The sequence below is a fragment of the Myotis brandtii genome, unplaced genomic scaffold (genome assembly GCF_000412655.1).
Source record: "Myotis brandtii unplaced genomic scaffold, ASM41265v1 scaffold1782, whole genome shotgun sequence".
NCBI classification, from domain to species: domain Eukaryota; kingdom Metazoa; phylum Chordata; class Mammalia; order Chiroptera; family Vespertilionidae; genus Myotis; species Myotis brandtii.
In genome coordinates this window covers 132024-139068 of record NW_005356608.1, presented here as the reverse complement: position 1 = coordinate 139068, position 7045 = coordinate 132024, and positions in this window count along the sequence as shown.

The following is a 7045-nucleotide window of genomic DNA, read 5'->3' as shown; positions in this document are numbered from 1 at the left end:
AGGGAGGAAGCTTGGCTTCTTCCATCACTGGAGCAAGCAAGCCTCCTGCTCGCTTCAGCTGTGTGGCTGCCAGCCGCCATCTTTGTTGGTGGTTAATTTGCATATCTCACTGATTAGCCAATGGGAAGCATAGCGGAGGTATGGTTAATTTCAATCTTTGTCTATTATTAGATAGGATATTCCTAAAATCCTAAGTCAGCTATGGCATGACGCTAATGACAATATTTTGCAACTTCTTGTTTCTTTGGATACTGATTTTATTACAGATTTGGTTATTCTGCTGTCACAGACTCAGAAGTCCACCTCATTTCCTATGCTTTTAATACCAATTTGACTGCTTCAGAATGAGAATACAGCTTATTTCTGGATTTTTACCCATTTTATATCCCTCAGAGTAATTTAGCTAAATATTTCAGGTCACCAGTACTTGTCATGAAAAAGATTATCTGCTGAAGGAAGCAAAGTATCAAAGTAAGGGTTAGACATATCTCAGAATTGTGGCTTCAGTGCTTGTTATAAATATTAGAGGGCAATTAACATAATTAAAATATAGCAACATAAATAGTCATCATTATTAATAACAGTTGGATACATAAAATAATGCTACCATATTTTCTATTTGAATTAGGTTTCTTTGTTGGGTTGGCACATTGGGATGGTAGGCTTTTTGATGGGGAGAAGCTAGTAACTTCTGGCCTTAGGAAGATGTGGGGAGGAAAAGGCACTTGTTGTTTATTCAATGGTTTATCCATGGCAGGCTCTATGCCAGGTGATTTAGCCTTGTGCATCCTCATGACACTCCTAGGAGTCATTGAAAGGCCACGTCATTTGCTTAGGATCACAGAGAGTAGACTGGCAAAGCAGAGAGCCACCACTATGGTGAGTCAATGAGATACCAGTGTGTCTCCTCACTAGTGTTTCTTCCAGGTTCAGTGAAGGGAGTGTCCCCTGGGCCTTCCCAGGGAACAGATTCCAGTCATGGGTTTTCTAATCTCACACACAGGAGTGGGCCCCCTGTCTCTGGTAGGCAGTCGAAGTGATCAGCACCACTTGCCTTGGCCCCAGCCCCCACCCACCCTCGGATCACACACAGGAGTGGGCCCCCTGTCTCTGGTAGGCCAGCGAAGCAATCATCATCGCTTGCCTTGGCCCCAGCCCCCGCCCGCCTGCGGATCCCACGGGGGAGTGGGCCCCATGTCTCTGGTAGGCAGTGAAGCGATCGCCACCTCTTGCCTTGGCCCCAGCCCCCGCCCGCTTGCCAGCCGATCGCACACGGGAGTGGGCCCCAGTGTCTCTCGTAGGTGGGCAAAGCGATCGCCACCGCTTGCCTTCGCCCCAGCCCCCGCCCACCCCCGGATCACACACAGGAGTGGGCCCCGTGTCTCTGGTAGGCAGGCGAAGCAATCAGCACCACTTGCCTTGGCCCCAGCCCCTGCCCACCCCCGGTGGCACACAGGAGTGGGCCCTCTGTCTCTGGTAGGGGGCGAAGCGATCACCGCTTGCCTTGGCCCCAGCCCCTGCCAGCCTGCGGATCACACATGGGAGTGGGCCCCCTGTCTCTGGTAGGCGGGCGAAGTGATCGGCACCCTTTGCCTTGGCTCCAGCCCCCGCCCGCCTGCGGATCGCACAGGGGAGTGGGCCCTGTGTCTCCGGTGGGCAGGGGAGGGCTCCGGTGTAGTGATCAGCACTGCTTGCCTTAGCCCCAGCCCCCGCCCACCCGATGGTTCATGGGGGCCTGGATGGCGGCTTGCGCTGTCCTACCCTGCCTTCAGTATGCAAATTAGCCGCCATCTTTGTTAGCGGTTAACCGCCATCTTAGTTGGCAGTTAATTTGCATATTGCCCTGATTAGCCAATGGGAAGGGTAGCGGTCGTACGCTAATTACCATGTTTCTCTTTTATTAGATAGGATATGGTATTTGTTTCTCTGACTTATTTCACTTAGCATAATACTCTCTAGGTCCATCTATTCTGTCAGAAATTGTAAGATTTCATTCCTTTTTATGACCGTGTGTGTGTGTGTGTGTGTGTGTGTGTGTGTGTGTACACTAGAGGCCCGGTGCACGAAATTCTTGCACTCGGGGCGGGGTCCCTCAGCCTGGCCTGCGCTCTCTTGCAGTCCGGGAGCCCTCGGGGGATGTCCGACTGACGGCTTAGTGCTGCCTTCGAGGCAAGAGAGGCTCCCGCCACCGCTGCTTTGCTCACCAGCTGTGAGCCTAGCTTCTGGCTGTGGGAGCGCACTGACCACCAAGGGGCAGCTCCTGTGTTGAGCATCTGCCCCCTGGTGGTCAGTGCGCATCATAGCGACTGGTTGTTCCGCTGTTCGGTTGATTTGCATATTAGCCTTTTATTATATAGGATATCTCAGCTGTTTTTATCCACTCGTCTATTGGTGGGCACAGTTTTTGCATTTTTAAAGGTGTAAAATGATGAAAGTTTGATTAAGGGCAGTATAGTGTATTTCTTAAACAGTGAAATAAATGGTTTACTATGTAAAGGGAAGTTTTATTGTATTTCATACCAAATTTACTGTACTGTTAACAACAGTCACTTTAAAGACACAAAGGTAAAAATTTAAGTAGATGAACTTTATATTGGTACCAGATACTCTGTGGAATACTATTCTAAATGTATTCAGTTATTCCCTTTGGACTTTCTTAAAGGTATTAAGGGCCAGATAAATGCAGAAGCTTTTAGGAACAGCTGTGAACTAACAGCAGGTGATTCTGTGATCTGTGGTGACTACATGCTGCATTTTGGGTTTTTTAATGTGGAGAAAATGACTAATCATTGTGCCCTTGTCTAAGGCATGCTTCATCATCTTCAAGTACTTTTTTGGCCAAAGATTTCTAAACATAAAGTGTCCCTAATAAGCTCAGTATTGGATTGAACAAGTCTGATTTCAGAACTATTGGCAGGAGTAGCTGTAATTATTAAATTTACTAAAGAATAAAGAAAGGTAGTGAAGTTGGCTTTTTGTCAAATGGCAGTAGTCTTATTAGCAAAAAGTCATCATTTGCAGAGTTGGAGTGAAAGGAGGCTCCAAAGAATTCATTCTGTCCTAATTATAGTTTCACCTATACATATTATGCAAAGCTAATATTTAAAGCATTTGCCAAAATTAACTTCCTCTGCATGTTCTATTAGAGTGCAGTGAATTGCAGCAGCTTTTTATGTCTTGTTGCTTTTGTGTGCCATAATAATCTGTAATTATGGGTTTGCTGCAAATGCTGTTAGGTTTGTTTAATCTGACAATCTGAAAAGACAACCCTGAATAGACTTTTTAAATGAATGCTGGTTACACAAAGCCTTAGCAGCATTGATATCTTCATTTTGCATATTCTCACAAGGCCAGTTAGTTTAGAATTTCATTTTGAATTTCTAAATTAGAGCATTTCATACATTTTCTTTATATCTAAGCATATTTATAGAAGAGAGATATGTTCTATAGTTTATAACTCAAAAATAAATCTAAATAAATCTATCCTCCTAATTAAAATGTTGAGAGATTTTTATCATTTTGTATTTACATATTCTAAATTTAGAGAAACTACTTAAGAAAGAAAATGCTTTTGCCTATATCTGAAATCTAAATGTATTTTTAATATGAATAATATTAATAATTATGACAGATTTGTGAATAAACTCATTTATATTGCATGCCCACTAATACTTCCTTTGGGAAGAGAATCTATAGATGGACTGGTACCTGGACTTAGGTGTTTATGATTTAGGGAAAGAGCTGGCTCATTCCTACAGTTTATTTATAAGCAGGTTTTAAAAAGGAACTCATAAAACCTATGTTATTTAGGATGCTCTCAAAATTGAAGGATTTATGTTATTTTGTTATATTTAACTTTGTCTATGAGTTTTCAGTTTATTTTTACAAAAAGTCTGTTATTCTTAGAGAAAAATGGGTCTTAAAGAGTTTATGTAATTGTCCATGATGACAGAGCAAGTCAGAGACAACATCAAGAATTCTCTATTTTCTGTGATCTATTTCTATTAAATTATACTCTCTTGCTTCTGCAAAAAATGATTCTCTGCTTAAATAAGACAGGTCACACCTGGCTGATGTGGCTCAGTGGTTGAGTGTCAACCCATCCACCAAGAGGTCCCAGGTTCGATTCCTGGTCAGGGCACATGCCCAGGTTGCAGGCTCTATCCCCAGTGGAGGCCATGCAGGAGGCAGCTAATCAGTGTTTCTCTCTCTCCTTCCATCTCTCTCTCTCTCTTCATTCTTGTTTCTCTAAAATCAGTAAAACATATTTTTTAAAAAAAATGTTAAGGCCTGGCTGGTTTGGCTCAGTGGATAGAGCGTCGGCCTGCGGACTGAAGGGTCCCAGGTTCGATTCTGGTCAAGGGCATGTGCCTTGGTTGCGGGAGGGAGGAAGCTTGGCTTCTTCCATCACTGGAGCAAGCAAGCCTCCTGCTCGCTTCAGCTGTGTGGCTGCCAGCCGCCATCTTTGTTGGTGGTTAATTTGCATATCTCACTGATTAGCCAATGGGAAGCATAGCGGAGGTATGGTTAATTTCAATCTTTGTCTATTATTAGATAGGATATTCCTAAAATCCTAAGTCAGCTATGGCATGACGCTAATGACAATATTTTGCAACTTCTTGTTTCTTTGGATACTGATTTTATTACAGATTTGGTTATTCTGCTGTCACAGACTCAGAAGTCCACCTCATTTCCTATGCTTTTAATACCAATTTGACTGCTTCAGAATGAGAATACAGCTTATTTCTGGATTTTTACCCATTTTATATCCCTCAGAGTAATTTAGCTAAATATTTCAGGTCACCAGTACTTGTCATGAAAAAGATTATCTGCTGAAGGAAGCAAAGTATCAAAGTAAGGGTTAGACATATCTCAGAATTGTGGCTTCAGTGCTTGTTATAAATATTAGAAAGCAATTAACATAATTAAAATATAGCAACATAGTCATCATTATTAATAACAGTTGGATACATAAAATAATGCTACCATATTTTCTATTTGAATTAGGTTTCTTTGTTGGGTTGGCACATTGGGATGGTAGGCTTTTTGATGGGGAGAAGCTAGTAACTTCTGGCCTTAGGAAGATGTGGGGAGGAAAAGGCACTTGTTGTTTATTCAATGGTTTATCCATGGCAGGCTCTATGCCAGGTGATTTAGCCTTGTGCATCCTCATGACACTCCTAGGAGTCATTGAAAGGCCACGTCATTTGCTTAGGATCACAGAGAGTAGACTGGCAAAGCAGAGAGCCACCACTATGGTGAGTCAATGAGATACCAGTGTGTCTCCTCACTAGTGTTTCTTCCAGGTTCAGTGAAGGGAGTGTCCCCTGGGCCTTCCCAGGGAACAGATTCCAGTCATGGGTTTTCTAATCTCATGTATTATAACCATTCTAAGGTTTTCATTTACATATGCCCTCTGACTCCTTCTGTAATATGATGCCACAGAAGTTTTGGCATCCTTACCTCATATACTATAAGACATTGTAACAAAGGTTTGAGAATCCATGTCAGCAGAGCATCTGACAAACTCCTGGTTTCCTTGCCAGAATATCAACTGGAGTCATGAATGAGTGCAACATGTTCATAAATTCTTCCCTGTCCAGCCTTGTATTCCTCCATCCCAGTTCAATGCCTTGAAGGTACACTCCTACACACGCTCCCCTGGTTAAGGGCCAGATCCTCTAATTGGTTTGTAAGTGATTTGCTGTTATAGCTAGAATTCGAACTGTGCCGAGACCTGACCTTAGCTATTTTCCTGAAAATAATGATGGGTACGGGAACCAATTTTTGAGGAGTTAATATCTTGTGAGGTATTGACTCATATAAGGTATCTGTTGATTCTCTATGCAAGGGAGGCTGCATTCCTCTGGCAAGAGGGAGCTACTACTTTTGCCCATATGGAGCTTTCAGGGAAATGTAGGTGCTCAAGATTTTCAGGCTTATGCACCAATTATTCCAGCTCGAAAGGGTCCAACACAATTAAATCTGGGACTGATTTTCAGCACAATCTAGAATAGATACAGGATTTCCTTAAACATTGCCATTAATGTCTGTTGGCTTTCATGGTATAGCTGGAGTAGGTATTTGGTTGTCCTAAGCTTATTACTTTTTTCTGTCAAATTCCCAGAGCAGTTAACCAGCCAACTTTACATGTATAATTACCATTCCTCTCATACTACTGAAGTGTCACAACCACCTGATTACTCAACACCTCACCATCCACGTTTATCTCTTCCAATCAACGACAGGTGAGATTCTTAGTCACTGATGCCACTGCAGTCCAAGGGTTATCACTACCCCACTTTCAACACAAATTATCTTAACCTGGTATTCCTAGAAAGCAAAGCCTAAGTGTAAGCATAAGTACCTATTGAGACATATGATCCAGAGGGCTGGATTGAGGGCCAGAGAGAGCAAAGCAGGGAAAATGAAAGAGACAGAAACAAAGATGAATTGTCAACTGGACAGAGATCTGAGAAATATGTTGCTCCGTATGAGACTGAAGACCCACTTGAAATATGTTTTGGAGGACATCCTTCTGAAGAAAGAAAGCAGGTGCCTTTATCTATTCATTCCTCTTGTTACAGAAGACCAAAAAAATACCAAGCAGGCTTCCTAGAGAAAGGGAGGGACCCCATTTATTAACACTAGTGGACTCCGGGAATAATTTACAAATCAGAGTGAGTAACAGGCAGAGGGCTTCACTTTTTATAACCTTCTGGGGTCTTTGTCTTGCAGATATGGTTCCACCCCTTCCATGGCCTTACAGGAAGGCCCCCAGGTGTTGGTGGTCCCCAGGCCATATCCGATGATCTGTCCTGGGGCCAGCAATAACGACCTTCTCCTCTCCCTCCCAGGGCAGTGCATTGTTCATAGTTTTTATGGCCTGACACTCCTTGCAAGACCAGTTTCCTCCTCACTCTCAGGTGGTTAAACATTTGCTCCACAAAGGATTATTCTTTTCACTTCTAGGTTGCATGTGCAGGAACTCTGAGTCCCCTGGCAGAGTTTGATGCAACACCCACATAGGAGGCAGAAAAGGCAT